Consider the following 16,936-nt stretch of genomic DNA (forward strand, 5'->3'; position numbering starts at 1 on the left):
AAGAGTTTTAGAAATTGTTGCTTATTTATTACAAATAAAAAAGCTGTAAAGTCACATGTACATCAGTATTCACAGCCTTTAGCGTGAAGCTCTACATTGAGCTCAGGTACACTTTGTTTCCACTGATCATTCTGGAGATGTTTCAGCAGCTTCATTGGAGTTCACCTGTGGTCATTTCAGCTGATTGGACATGATTTGTAAAGGCGTACACCTGTCTATACAAGGGCCCAGGGTTGACAGTGCATGTCAAAGCACAAACCAAGCATGAAGACAAAGGAATTGTCTGCAGACCTCCGAGGCAGAAACGTCTTGAGGCACAAGGCTGGGGAAGGTTACAGAAACATTTCTGCTGCTCTAAAAGTTCCAATGAGCACAGCGGCCTCCATCATCCGTAAGTGGAAGATGTTTAACCACCAGGACTCTTCCTAGAGCTGGCCGGCCATCTAAGCTGAGTGATCAGGGAGAAGGGCCTTAGTCAGGGAGGTGATCAATAACCCGATGGTCACTCTGTCTGAGCTCAGGTCACTCGGTCTAACCATCTGTGACAACCAGAGTGTTCTTACAAATGGCATCTCCCTTTGGTATGACAATAGCAGTGTGTCTGATAAGAACACCATTAAGAGGATCATAAAGTCAGCTGAAAGGTCTGTTGGAGTCAAAATGTCATCTATCGAGGAACTTTACCAACGCCGTTGTCTGTCTAGGGCAAATAACATTTTAGGGGATCCAACCCACCCTGGTCATAGCCTGCTCTCACTCATGCCATCAGGCAGGCGTTACAGAAGTCTGAGGAGCAAATCAGTGCGGTTTCGAGAGAGTTTTTATCCTGTCATTATAAGACTTTTAAATACCATTTCTTAAGCATTGTTGAAAGCTAGTGTTAAATAATAAATAAATTTGTTAAACTAGCATAAATTGTTAATATTACAACAAATGGTGAAATAGGTATTTAAGTATTAAGTTATTCTCTTCAGAGATTTTTAAAAAATGGGTTATATCTTATATAATTATATTTTTTATATTTTATGGAATTATAAAAGCTTATTTATCATGTTAGGATTTTATAGTGTTTTTATAGTGATGTTTTTTCTGTTCTTGTTGGGTCTGTTGCAACGTAATTTCGTTCTGCATTACAATTCTATTGTGATGATTTGAATGACATAAATAAAGGAAACTGAAACTGAAACTGTGCAGCAATCCACCAATCAGGCCTGTATGGTAGAGTGGCCAGACGGAATTCCCGCCTGGAATTTGCCAAAAGGCATCTGAAGCACTCTCAGACTATAAGAAACTAAATTCTCTGGTCTGATGAGACTCAAATTGAACTCTTTGGAGTGAATGCCAGGCGTTACGTTTGGAGAAAAGCAGGCAGCGCTCATCACCAGGCTAACACCATCCCTACAGTGAAGCATGGTGGTGGCGGTATCATGCTGTGGGGATGTGTTTCAGCAGCAGGAACTGGAAGACTAGTCAGAATAGAAGGAAAGATGAATGCAGCAATGTACAGAGACATCCTGAATGAAGACCTGCTTCAGAGTGCTCTTGACCTCAGACTGGGGTGACGGTTCATCTTCCACCAGGACAATGACCCAAAGCACACCGCCAAAATATCAATGGAGTGGCTTCACAATGACTCAAGGTGGCCCGGCCAGAGCCCAGATCTAAATCCTATTGAGGATCTCTGGAGAGATCTAAAAATGGCTGTACACCGTTGCTTCCCATCCAACCTAGAGCTTGAGAGGTACTGCAAAGAGGAATGGGCAAAAATTCCCAAAGACAGGTAAGTAAAGCTTGTGGCATCATATTTAAAAAGACTTGAGGCTGTAATCACTGCCAAAGGTGCATCAACAAAGTATTGAGCAAAAGCTGTAAATACTGATGTACATCTGATTTTACAGCTTTTTTATTTTGAATAAATTTGCAACAATTTCAGAAACTCTTTTTTCACTTTGTCATGGGGGATTGTGTGTAGAAGTTTGAGGAAATCAATCAATTTAATCCATTTTTTAATAAAGCTGTAACACAGGGGTGTCCAAACTCGGTCCTGGAGGGCCGGTGTCCTGGAGAGTTTAGCTCCAACCCTAATCAAACACACCTGATCGAGCTAATCAAGCTCTTAGTAGATATACTTGAAACGTCCTGCAGGTCTTTTGAGGCAAGTTGAAGCTAAACTCAGCCGGACAACGGCACTCTAGGACCGAGTTTGGTCATGCCTGCTGTAACATACCAGGTTAGACCTCTTTTGCCTTCAAGACTACCCTAATCCTTCATTGGTACTGGAAATATTACTCTGAGATTTTGCTCTATATTGACATCACGCAGTTGCTGCAGATTTGTCGGCTGAACATCTATAATGCCAATCTCCTGTTCCACCACATCCTAAAGCTGCTCTATTGGATTGAGATATGGTGATTGTGGAGGCCATTTGAGTACAGTGTACTCATTGTCATGTTGAAGAAACCAGTCTGAGATGATTCACGCTTTATAACATGATGTTGAGTTGCAACCATATGACCAACTGATTAGAAATTTGCGTAAATGAGAAGTTGGACAGGTGTACCTAATAAAGTGGCCGTTGAGTGTATGATTACACACACACACACACACACAAACACATAACATATATTCATATGCATGTGTTTAAAAGGACCTTTCAAGTGAATTTAATGGTGCATTCTAAGGACAAATGCTGTACCTGATGCAATCTACTAATACGTAAACACACACACACACACACACACACACACACACACACACACACACACACACACACACACACACACTTTTCTATGTTTTACAACTGGTGAAGCTGTGCTGATGGCAAAAACAGTGTCTTCTCAATTATTGTCAGTCATGTGGTCTGTGTGTTTACTTTAGATGTAAACGTGGGCTCAGGTGTGTGTGTGTGTGTCTGCATGACCTCAGGCTGCGCTCCAGCTCACTGAACTGAGGTCAGAGCAGCACTGCTGGAGCTCACTGATTGGTTCTTACCTGCTGGCCAATTAGGAGGAGACTTCATGCTGCAGGATTCCAGAGTCTGCAATCAGATTGGCTCGTGCAGCCGCAGCATCAGACGGGTATGGGAACACAAAAACAATGTTGGATTGAATTTAGTCCAGGCCAGTTTCATTATTTGGCCTATTTGAATGCTTCTGTTGAACCACAATTTGAAAGTAACATCTGATTTTCATTCGTTTAAGTAGATATTGAGTAATCAAACATTACTTTTTTAGTTTCAGGAGAGACGGGCACTAGAAGACAGACAGACAGACGGGCATCATAAAACAGACTGGCACAAGAAGACAGACAGGCATCAGAAGACAGATGGACAACAAATCTATCAGAAGACAGACGGACATCAGACGGGCATCAGAAGACAGACGGACATCAGATGGGCATCAGAAGACAGATGGACATCAGACGGGTATCAGAAGACAGACGGACATCAGACGGGCATCAGAAGATAGAAGGACATCAGACGGGCATCATAAGATAGATGGACATCAGACGGGCATCATAAGATAGATGGACATCAGACGGGCATTAGAAGATAGACAGACATCAGACGGGCATCATAAGACAGACGGACATCAGACGGGCATCAGAAGAAGACGGACATCAGACGGGCATCAGATGGGCATTAGAAGATAGACGGACATCAGATGGGCATCATAAGATAGACGAACATCAGACGGGAATCAGAAGACAGAGGGACATAAGACGGGCATCAGAAGACAGACGGACATCAGATGGGCATCAGACAGGCATTAGAAGATAGACGGAGATCAGATGGGCATTAGAAGATAGATGGACATCAGATGGGCATCATAAGACAGACGGACATCAGACGGGCATCAGATGGGCATTAGAAGATAGACGGACATCAGACGGGCATCAGAAGACAGACGGACATCAGACGGGCATCAGAAGACAGACGGACATCAGACAGGCATCATAAGACAGACGGACATCAGACGGGCATCATGAGACAGATGGACATCAGACGGACATCAGAAGACAGCGGGACATCAGACGGTCATCATAAGACAGCCGGACATCAGACGGGCAACATAAGACAGACGGACACAAGATGGGCATCAGACGGGCATCATTAGACAGACGGGCATCAGATAGGCAAAAGACAGATGGCATTAGAAAAAAGACAGGCATCAGACGGGCAACATAAGAAAGACGGACATCAGACGGGCATCAGAAGACAGATGGCATTAGGACACAGACAGGCATCAGAAGACTGTAAAAAAAATGAAAACTAATATTTAGAACGATTACATTATTGTCAGATTAATTTGCATTCATAAATATATTATAATAAATATTTTCACATTATGAATGCAATATTTTAAAAATAAATGAAAATGTATTTAACATTTTAAAACATTCTACAAGCCATTTTAAACTTGATAAAAATAAAAAATAAGCTTCTGTTTTTTACATTTAGAACTGAAAACAGTTTAATATTAATTGCACAGTGATTACATTCATAGCCATATGCTTATCGTTCATGCTGCTTTTCTTAACTGTTTGGCGCCATCCTGTGGCAGACCAATAATATAAAATATTATTATTATTATTATTAATAATGAGATTAGTATAGATTAGTGTAGTCTGCATTCCTCCATTTTTGTTTCTATCAGCCTTCATTATTACTGCTCAAATCAATATTCCATGTCTAAACTAATTTTATGGCAAGTAGCCATGTAATATCTATCTATCTATCTATCTATCTATCTATCTATCTATCTATCTATCTATCTATCTATCTATCTATCTATCTATCTATCTATCTATTTATCTATCTATCTATCAAAACAGTTAAAACCAAAAGTTTACAAATATTAAAAAAGTAACATAACCATTTTTTTTTTAAATGTCTGATGGTAAATCATACTAAACGTTTACTATTTTAGGTCATTTACTAAATGCCAGAATAATGACAGAATTACTTTTTTTTTTTTTTTTGAGAATTTGTTATTAATTTCTAGATAGTCAAAAGTTTACACACATTTCCTTGTTATTTTTAGATTTGCTTTTTAACTGTATAACTTTGGTCAAGTGTTTTGGGTCTCCTTCCACAAGCTTCTCACAATAGTTTGAAGGAATTTTGGCCCATTCCTCCTGAAAGAATTGGTGTAACTGAGTCAGATTTGTTGGCTGTCTTGCTCACACAAGCTTTCAATAGGACTGACATCAGGGCTTTGTGATGGCCACTCCAAAACATTCACTCTGTTGTCCTTAAAGCACATTTGTACTAATTTGGCAGTATACTGAGGGTCATGGTCTGTTTGGAAGACCCATTTGTGGCCAAGTTTTAATTTCCTGGCTGATGTCTTGAGATGTTGCTTCAGTATTTCTCCATAATGTTCTTTCTTCATGATGCCATCTATGCTGTGAAGTGGACCAGTCCCTCCTGCAGCAAAACAGCCCCACAACATGATGCTGCCGCCCCCATACTTCACAGTTGGGATGGTGTTCCTAGACTTGTAAGCTTTCCCCTTTGTCCTCCAAATGTAACACTGGTCATTATGGCCAAACAGTTCAATCTTAGTTCCATCAGACCACAGGACATGTCTTCAAAAAGTACTCTTTTTTCCAGTGTAATTTAGCAAATCGTAATCTGGCGGTTGTTTTGATTCTGGCTTATTAATGTTGTCACACAAGGAAGCAGTGTGTTTGAGGTTTTCCTTAAATACTATTCTACAGTTGTGCCTTAAATGAACAACAAATGTTGTCAAATAGCCAATCAGAAACTTCTAAAACCTTGACATCATCATCTGAGCTTTTCCAGAGGCAGAATAATCTTATTGTGTGTAAACTTGACTTTCAAGAAAAGTTATAACAATTTCTCAAACAATATCTCTCTCTCATTATTCTGCTATTAAGCAGAACAGAAACAACTTTGATAATCCTGACTTAATCCTAAAAGTTTAATCACATTAACATCTGACGTTTTTTTAAATGGTTGTGCCTTTTTACAGTGTATGTAAACGTCTGCTTTCAACTATATATATATTTATGAACTATAACTATATATATATATATATATATATATATATATATATATATTTAGAAAATATATAACTATATATATATATATTTAGAAAAAAAAAAATATATATATATATATATATATATATATGTTGCAAATTATATATACGTTTAAATATCTTTAACAATACAATATTAACTGATTGAATGAACAGAAATGGAACTGTACTGTGATATACATCACCATCAGGATATGATATTACTCATCGTGAGATTTTTGTCAGATCACCCAGCCCGACCTGGAGTGGAGGATAAATAAATAATGACAGATTTTTTATTTTTTTTTTAGTGTGTGAACTATTCCTTTAAGAGCCTCCTCCTCCTCCTCTTCAGTATTTTTAGCTGATGAAGCCTCTTCTTCACTTGAACAACACACACACACGCGCGCGCACACACAGGCAGATGTGTGTACAGTATAATCCGTCTCATCATTCTCACCCCTCTCTAATCCATCCCATGATATTTGACCTCAGAAACATCTCAGTCTTCAGGGACCAAAACCAAGGACTGGATGCAGGAAAACATCCATAGCATCATCATCATCATTTTCATCATCCACACCGACCCGCATCATGATCCTGACCGCTTTCTGATGCTCCTCCAGCGCCATGGAGCCAAACGCATCGATGTAACCGCGTTTTAGAGACTCCCAACATCATCTTTCAAGACGGACGGGGTCGTGGAGCATCGAGGGAAAAACCGAGGCAATCGGGACAGAGACTACATGCCCAATATGGAGAGGGGCAAACCCGCAACATACACGGGCGACAAGAAGGCAAAGATGGCTGCAAAAACCAATAAGAAGTGGGTAAGACTGGCCACGGTGTTTGCATACGTCTTATCAGTATCTCTGGCCGCGATTATCCTGGCTATATACTACAGTCTAATCTGGAAACCCGCTGGAAATGGCAATAATAATAATAACAATGGCACCATTGGCACTGGCACCACCACCACCACCACCGCGCAACCCGAAAACCTCAACGCCACTGCCGGCTTCAGCAACACCACTGTCGGCTTCAGTAATACCACCACCGCGCAGGACAACAGGAGGAAACGCGCACTTTCTGAGGATGTCTACTCGTATGGAGACTTGTATAAGAGTCGAAGCGACGCAAAAACACGCGGAGGTTTGACGAGCGAGGACGCGCAAACGGAGACGCGCGCGTCTGAGGATTCTAGACGGAAAAAGCAAAGCCGCTTAGTTTCCGACAAGCAGAACTAATCGAGGCCTTAATGGGGACTTTTGTGGATGCTGTGGATGTGCTTTTTGACTTTTGGACACCTTATATAACACGTCTGATGTTTTTATTTATTTTATTGTTTGCCTTAAATGCGATTTAAAGGGATAGTTCACTCAAAAATGAACATTTTCTCTGTCATTCGCGCTTTATTTGTTCATTTCTTCTGCTGAACATAGATAATAGGTGAAGATATTTTAATATATGTGACTTTCATAGTGTTTGGTTAGTCCTTCAATTGATAAATGGCTTTCAGCTTTCTTCAGGATATCTGCTTATGTTCAGTTTAAGTAATAAACCAATTAAAGGAGAATAAATACACTGAATACATATAGATTCATTGGATTTGCTTACATTTTTTAAGGTAAGTGGTTGCTAACAATTTATATGGAATTAATTTAAACTAATTAAATTGAGTAATGTTCAACTTTGTTGATGTTCAGCCTATATAAATTGTTTGCAACCACTTAAAATTAGTTTTACATCCAATTAATCATTTTTTTCAGTGAGTAAATATTGATATTTGAACGAACTATCCCTTTAAATGTTAATTTATTGGAGCTTACACCCAAAATCCACCGGCTGGCCTGTCATTCAGCTGAATAGGAAACATCTTGACTGAGCGAATATATTATTATTATCATCATCAATGCCTTCTGATTAAGAATCAGCCATTATTATACGGACGCGAGCTTTTTAAGAAAATACAAAGCTTGCATGGGCTCAGCTAAACCTGTTAAACATTTAATCAGGATTCGTATGTTTAGAGGAACCTGCTCAGGTATGTGCAAATACTATTTATGTAAATGTATTAAGTAATGTACATATATACACACGCGACTTTTAGCATCACTAGATCATTTTTACTACAAATGATGTACCATATAGGTGTAGGAAGCATCACCGTCATGGTAAATAAACTCATTTAAAGTACAAAAGAAGCATCTTCTTGATTGCGCAACGGGTTAAATGTGGACACACACACACACACGCGCGCGCAGTTGTTATATAAGGAGAAGCGGGCCCGCACATCAATCACTCTGACTCGATTATCAACAATCAAATTACCATTTAGTCAAGATGAAGCGTCTTTAATCCTGGATTAACATGCGAGCGCATTTAAATCGATGCGCAAGTGTGTTCACGGTGACCTTTGGACTTCATAAGGCGCAATCTGTAAGTGAATTGGGTTTAAAATGAGTGGTTTTAAACAAGCTTAAAATGCTGGGTTGTTTTAACCAAACGCTGGGTCAAATGTGAACTTTTTAACCTGATGATTTTGTTGATATTTGACCCAGCATTGTTTTGTGTATGCTGCGGTTATTGATTGATTGAATGTTCTGGAATGACACACTCCTGCTGCATTTCCAGATGTTTTTTTTTACTTCAACACTGACACTAAGCATACATAGAATAGAAAAAAAAATTAAAGATGATTCCTTGGATTTACTCAATTTTTTTACGTTAAGTGGTTGTAAACTATTTAACTGTGTTGAATTTAAGCAAACAAATTAAGTTGAACATTATTCAATTTAATTTGTTTGTTTAAATTCAACACAAATACATTGTTTGCAACAGTTCTGCATGCAACACTTTTTTTCAGTGTAAATCTACATTATGCATAATTATAATATAATATCTTCAACACTCTAAACATAAATACTGTTGTTTTGACCTAAATATATGTTTTAAATCTCATATTTGTATACATTTACTTATGATACAGTATAATATAATATCTTCAACACTATAAACATAAATAATAGGATGTTTTAACCCAACACTTGGTCAAAGATACACTGAAAAAAAATATTCAGAGATGATTCCTTGGATTTACTAATTTGTTTACGTTAAGTGGCTGTAAAATATTTATTTGGGCTGAATTTAAACAAACTAATTAGGTTGAATTTTATAAAATTTATTTATTTATTGTTAAACTTCAACACAAATAAATAGTTTCCAACAGTTTTGCAGACATCATTTTATTCAGTGCACTGTACAAAAGTAATTAGTTACTTAAAGTGAGTAAACAAATTGCCTTAAAAGCAACAAGTTGTCTTTACAAAAAATAATGTAAGTAAACTCAATGTAACTTGTAATTGTTAAGCTGACTTAATTTTTATAATTATGCTTATTGTACTTTTTAAAGTCAACTAATCTTTTTTACAATGACAAACCATTTTAGCACGTCTCTTTTCAAATAATGACTGTAGATTTTACAATATTACATATTTGGTGCTTCATTAAGTTGATAAAATTTACAATTATAGCCTGTATTGAATTTAGAAGACATGGAGTCTGGAAGAGCAGATTTATTTTAGTTACTGTCATTTTGCTAAAAACAGAAAAGCTGAAAAAAAAAACAAATATAATAAATGTGTATTGGAAAAAGAGATCAGTTTACTTTTATTTTAAAAAAGTGAATACAACTTGCATAATAATAAAAATTAAGTCAACTTAACAGTTCCAAGTAACAATGGGTTTACTTACATTATTTTTGTAAAGTCAACTTGTTTCTTTTAATGGAAATTTGTTTACTTGCTTTAAGTAACTAATTTTTTACAGTGTGTAGAAATCTTTTAGTTTTTATTACATTTTTTAGCCCCACTGTTGGGTTCACCCATACTTGACCCAGCTTTGAAGTAAACAACCCAGCATTATTCTGTGTATATCACGGTTTATTGACTGATTCACTGTTCTGAATTTTTTTCAGATGTTTTCTCTTTGAGCTGCTGATCTGCAACACTGATACGAAGCAGACAACTGCATTTATTCTGCATGATATAATTATAATATAATATCTCCCACAGTCTAAACATAAATAATGCATTGTTTCAACCCAATGCTGGGTCAAATATGAACATTTTATTGTTATTATTAGGAACCATACTGTTCATTTAGTTGACATTTGACCCAGCATTGAGTTAAACAGCCCAGCTTTGATGCTTTGTTGATTGAATGTTCTGGAATGACACAATCCTGCTGTATTTCCAGATGTTCTCTCATTGTTTTAACCCAATGCTAAGTCAAATATGAACATTTTCTTGTTTTTTATTCATTGTATTTTTACCATATTTATTTAAACAGTATAATATACTTACAATATAACATTTTCTACACTCTACACATAAATATTTTAACCCAATGCTGGGCTAAATATGGCTATTTTATTGTTTTTGTTGTTATTATTATTAACCATAGTGTTGATTTTATTGATATTTGACCCAGCATTGAGTTTAAAAAAACCCAGCTTTGATGCTTTGTTGATTGAATGTTCTGGATTATCACAATCCTGCTGTATTATCAGATGTTGTCTCTTTGAGCTGTTACAGAATATGCACATAAATATGGACATTTCATTATATTTTTTTAATCTCCAACACTGATATGAAGTAGAGAACTGCATTTATTCCTCATAAGTAGCCAATGATATAATATATCCCACAGTTTAAAGATAAATAGGGCATACTGTCTTGTTTTTGCCTACATTTGACCCAGCATTGAGTTAAACCACCCAGCTTTATGGTTTGTTGATTGAATGTTCTGGATTAACACAATCCTGCTGTATTAGATGTTTTCTCCTTGAGCAGAAAATCTCCAACACTGATATAAAGCAGACAACTGCATTTATTGTTGTCTTATCCTATACTTATAAATCTCTTATATTCCTATATCGTATACACTCAGTCTAAATATTAAATAAATTAATTTAAAATATAATGTCTTCCACACTCATAACATGAATATTGTGCGTTTTTAACCCAACGCTGGGTCAAATATGGACATTTTTTTTAACCACACTGTTGATTTTGTTGATATTTACCTCATTGTTGAGTTAAATAACCATGCATTATGCATACTATAATATAATGTTGACAAATATTGACATTTTATTGTTTTTATTACATATTTGTTTATATTTACTCATCAATACAGTATAATATACACACTCTAAACATAAATAATGTGATGCTTTAACCCAACACTGGGTCAAATATGGAGATTTCTTCATTTTTATTACATTTTCAACCCCACTATTTGGGTTTGTTGATATTTGACCCAGGTTTAAGATAAACAACCCAACATTATATTGTGTATGACAGTTTAATGATTGAATGTTGTGGATTGACAGTCCTGCTGTATTTTCAGATGTTTTCTCTTTGAGCCACTACAGAATATCTGCAACACTAATCTACAGCAGACAACTTCATTATGCATGATTATAACAGTGATAAATATCGCCATTTTACTGTTTTTATTACATATTTGTATACATTTACTTTTTAATACAGTATAATATAATATCCTATACACTCTATACATAAATAATGTAATATTTTAACCCAACACTGGGTAAAAATGGAGATTTCTTCTTAACCCAGCTTTTGGGTTTGTTGAGGTTTGACCCAGCTTTATTTTTGTGTGTGTGATGGTTTAATGAGTAAATGTTTAGGATTTACACAATCCTGCTGTAGTTTCAGATGTTTCCTTGTTGAGCTGCTGCTACAGAAGATCTCCAACACCGATATAAAGCAGACAACTGCATTTATTCCTCATAATATAATAACATAATATAATATAATACAATCTAATATAATATAATAAAATATAATAAAAAAAATAATTTAATAAAATAAAATATTATATAATAAAATATCATAAAATTTTATATAATAAAATATAATATTATATAATAAAATAAATATAATATAATATAATAAAATATAGTAAAATTTAATATAATATAATACAATAAAATAAAATATAATAAAATATAATATAATATAATAAAATAAAATAGAATAGAATAAAATATAATAAAATATAATAGAATAGAATAAAATATAATTAAATTTAATATAATATAATATAATATAATAAAATATGATATAATAAAATATAATATAATTTAATATAATTTAATATAATTTAATATAATATAATATTATATAATATAATATAATATAATATAATATGATATAATATAATATAATATAATATAATATAATATAATATAATACATCTAAACATAAATACTATTGTTTTAAGCCAATGCTGGGCTAAATACGTTTTTTATAACATATTTGTATACATTTACTTATTAATCACAGGGAGCTTCAGTGACCGAGAGAAATGCAAACGGCTGAAGTTTAAGGTTGACGCAATGAAAAGTACACATGTTTGCAAACCTACCTAAAATTACAACCAATAATTCCGATTAGAGCGAAAATGTGGTGAATGTTGATCTTGTGTTGAGGCCAATTAGCCTTGCATATTAAAATAGAGCAAGGATGTTCTTTTAGTGACATCGCTTTGACTCACACGCTGAAAATGGCTGACATGAAACGACAATGGTAATGAGTGACTGTCAATCAATATAGGTGGGCGGGGGGACCGCACTCCTACGTCAAGTTGCAGTCGATTTAAATATTGCTCCAATTGGTCCACCGTTATTATATTCATTCATTCATTTTCCTGTCGGCTTAGTCCCTTTATTAATCCGGGGTCGCCACAGCGGAATGAACCGCTAACGTATCCAGCAAGTTTTTAACGCAGCGATGCCCTTCCAGCCGCAACCCATCCCTGGGAAACATTATTATATTGTTCAAATGAAAAAAAAAGGACCGAGTGTGCTTATATCACCCCAATATGACAGTCTATTGGCCTTATTCTAAAATGTGGAAGTGCGCCTGTTTCGCTATTGTAACTTCCGATTCAGTCGGCTATGGGAGAAATGACCAGGAATAATAAACAGCAGAAAACGGTCAAACTACTTGCTCTACATACAAATGTTTCCATGGCTATACAGATCAAGTAGAATAATAAAATAAGGAAATATCAGTTTGCAACATCAAACAGCAAAACGAGCAGTTTTAATGTTTTAATGTCTAATGAATGGAAGTGAATGAGACCGGAAATCACGAGCCAAAAAGATTCAAATGGCTGCGTCCGCTCGTCAGCGAAGAATAAGGTGAATACACTATACCTGGACACATGTCTGTCCAAATAGCTTGAAAAGTAGATTTTTCACCATAAGTGCCCTTTAACACAAAAACAAACAAACAAAAAACACTCGGTTGAAACCCTGGTTGGCGGCGTCATAACGCAATGTGCTGACCACTGGACCACAATGGCACTGGCATTTTGATGCGTTAGGAATAAAGAATAAAATAATTATTGCACTGTCATCTACAAGAGTCTTCTCACCACAGTATTACTTTCGATTGACGGCTTAATCTTTTTCTCCGCTTTTTAGATTCCTGATCAAGTTGTCAGATTTATTAATGTGGTGAATCATCGGATTTTCATTGAGTAGGTGTATTATTCATTAATTCAGGGATTCATTTGTGCCAGATCTGGCATCCCTGAAATCTGATCCGGCACCTCATTTTACCGATCTCCCTCCTCCAACGCCCTCCTCCCCTGTCTGCTGTTCACTTTCACTTCCATGACTCTCCAACCCTCTTCGCTTTCATCCGCAACAACTAATAACGTCATATTTGCTCACGAGGCTGCAAGAAAATAGGTAAAAAGAGCAGAGCTGCCGTAAAATAATACTAAGTAATAATAAGAAGAGTGAGGTTGTGGTAAAATTAATAAATAAATGAAAAAAGTGTGACTGCTGAGAGGGCAAGCAGCTAGGGACACCGGCCCTCGAGGCCAAAACATGGTCCGGCCCACCGGGAAATCTCATGCTCCTCCCGATTAGCCAATCCAGGCCTGGCTGTAGTGTATGAGTGTGTGTGTGTGGATGTTTTCCAGTGATGGTTTGCGGATGGAAGGGCATCCGCTGTGTAAAACATATGCTGAATAAGTTGGCGGTTCATTCCGCTGTGGTGACCCCTGATGAATAAAGGGACTAAGCTGAAAAGAACATAAATAAAAATCAAAACTAATTTAAATTGACATTGTGTGTTTCACACGTACTATATTTCAATGCTATATTTTTAATAGATCTGCTCTTAATATTAACACTATTTCACATAAACTACACAAACTAAAAATCTAAACGGTAAAAAAGAAAGTCTAGCGTATTCTAAAATATATTTACATTAAAAGAGGAAGAAAAACACATGAAACAAATAAAATTAAAATCATTTATTTCATATTTATTGCAGGGGTTAATTATTGCAGGGCATATTGGGTTGCAGGGGCAGGGGGGGGGGGTGTCATGACCCTTTAAAAACTACAATCAACCAAAGAAAATCATCTCAAGATATTAAAGGTCATTCATTCATCCCTTCATTTTCCTTCGGCTTAGTCCCTTATTTATCAGAGGTCACCACAGCGGAATGAACCGATAACTATTACAGCATATGTTTAACACAGCGGATGCCCTTCAGGCTGAAACTATGTACTAGGAAACACCCATGCATACTCATTCACACACATTTATAGACTACGGCCAATTTAGTCCCCCTATAGCGCATGTGTTTGGACTGTGGGGGAAACTGGAGCACCCGGAGGAAACCCACGCTAACACAGGGAGAACAAGCAAACTCCACATAGAAACACCAACTGACCCAGCCGGGACTCGAACCAGTGACCTTCTAGTTTTAATAACTCATTTCTAAAAAACTAAACCCATCTAACCCGTCTTAAAGGTCATTTCTAATTAAAAAAACATGCATTTCATTAAAATAGAGTCAATAGGCTGCAGTAAAACTAGCAGTGCTGTTTGTGAAGCTGTGCTTGTTTGATTCACTCTGTAATCGATTCAGCAGCTGTGAACAAATCAATGTCCTCCTGGAAGATCTAAAAACAGACACTTGTAATTATTCAGCATCTTTAAGAGAGCAAACGCCCCGTATTTCACAATTACAGCTGTTTACATAGGCACAGCTCACTGCTACTAATTACTGAAGCGGAAAAACCCCACAGACAAACATCAGAAGAGAGTCATTTGTACTCGGGAACACCCAAGCAACCAGCTTGGAGACCAGAGCAATCATAAAGCAGCATCAGCAGCAGAGTAGTTAAAGTTATAATAAACATTATTACTATTTTTGCTGCTTTTAAATTAACTTTAACTGAAATACAATATATTAAAAATCTAATAGCTGAGGATTTATTTCTTGTCTACATCCAGCTTATACTCATTCATTCAATTATTTTCTTAATGAACGAACTAAAGAAAAACATCTCAAAATATTAAAGGTCATTCATTCATTTTTCTTCTGCTTAGTTCCTTATTTATCAGGGGTCACCACAGCGGAATGAACCGCCACCTATTCCAGCATATGTTTTACACAACAGATGTCCTTCAGGCTGCAACCCTGTACTAGGAAACACCCCTACCACACTCACATTCACACACACACACTCTTGGCCACTTTGGCCAATTTAGTTCAATTCCACTATAGTGCATGTGTTTGAACTGTGGAGAACACCGGGGGAAACCCACGCCAACAGGGGGAACATGCAAACTCCACACAGAAATGCTAACTGACCCAGCCTGGAATGGAACCAGTGACTTTCTTGCTGTGAGGTCACAGTGCTAACCACCAAGCCACCACACTGTTATATAATGAATTGCTTATAGTCAATGAGTTATGAGTTCAACTATTGAGCACTGAAATCACTGACAGAAAATCTACAGATGTAAAATCACATCAGAGGCACAGACTGCTCATTTTTTAGTTCAGTTGCCAGTTGCTTAGTAAAATTATATATATATATATATATATATATATATATATATATATATATACACACACACACACACACACACACACACACACACAGACATTTATATATATATATATATATATATATATATATATATATATATATATATATATATATATATATATATATATATATATATATATATATACACAGTTGAAGTCAGAATTATTAGCCCGCCTTTGATTTTTCTTTTATAAATATTTCCCAAATGATGTTTAGCAGAGCAAGGAAATGTTCACAGTATGTCTGATAATATTTTTTCGTCTTGAGAAAGTCTTATTTGTTTTATTTCGGCTAGAATAAAAGCAGTTTTTAATTTTTTAAACACCATTTTAGGAACAGAATTATTCGCCCCTTTAAGCTACATTTTTTCTCGATAGTCTAAGGAACAAACCATCGTTACACAATAACTTGCCTAATTACCCTAATCTGACTAGTTTACCTAATTAACCTAGTTAGCCTTTAAATGCCATTTTAAGCTGTATAAAAGTGTCTTGAAGAATATCTAGTCTAATATTATTTACTGTCATCATGGCAAAGGTAAAATAAATCAGTTATTAGAGAATTTATTAATTCATTCATTTTCTTGTCGGCTTAGTCCCTTATTAATCCGGCGTCGCCACAGCGGAATGAACTGCCAACTTATCCAGCAAGTTTTTACGCAGCAGATGCCCTTCCAGCCGCAACCCATTTCTGGGAAACATCCACACACAAAAACTCATACACTACAGACAATTTAGCTTACCCAATTCACCTGTACTGCATGTCTTTGGACTGTGGGGGAAACCGGAGCACCCGGAGGAAACCCATGCGAAGGCAGGGAGAACATGCAAACTCCACACAGAAAAGCCAACTGAGCCGAGGTTCGAACCAGCGACCTTCTTGCTGTGAGGCGACAGAACTACCTACTGCGCCACTGCCTCGCCCGAATTTTATATATA

General features: G+C 36.2%; 1 protein-coding gene and 1 long non-coding RNA gene across 6 annotated transcripts in view; one reads left to right on the forward strand and one right to left on the reverse strand.

The window, feature by feature from the left end:
- Positions 1-4,509, reverse strand: part of plcb2 (phospholipase C, beta 2) — a 97,272-nt gene extending 92,763 nt beyond the window's left edge. The window contains exon 1 of one of the 5 annotated variants that reach the window (XR_012393158.1): positions 2,992-3,487. The gene's annotated coding sequence lies outside the window, so the exon portion shown is untranslated. Of the gene's footprint in view, positions 1-2,991 lie in introns of all 5 variants that reach the window. The other 4 variants (XR_012393159.1, XM_073927999.1, XM_073928001.1 and 1 more) reach the window with 4 other exon arrangements.
- Positions 4,510-6,447: 1,938 nt separating this feature from the next.
- On the forward strand, positions 6,448-10,670 carry LOC141378499 (uncharacterized). Its single transcript, XR_012393181.1, has 2 exons — positions 6,448-8,483; positions 10,021-10,670. It is a non-coding gene; the product is annotated as an uncharacterized lncRNA (long non-coding RNA).
- Positions 10,671-16,936: the final 6,266 nt, after the last annotated feature.

The sequence above is a fragment of the Danio rerio genome, chromosome 17, assembly GCF_049306965.1.
Source record: "Danio rerio strain Tuebingen ecotype United States chromosome 17, GRCz12tu, whole genome shotgun sequence".
NCBI classification, from domain to species: domain Eukaryota; kingdom Metazoa; phylum Chordata; class Actinopteri; order Cypriniformes; family Danionidae; genus Danio; species Danio rerio.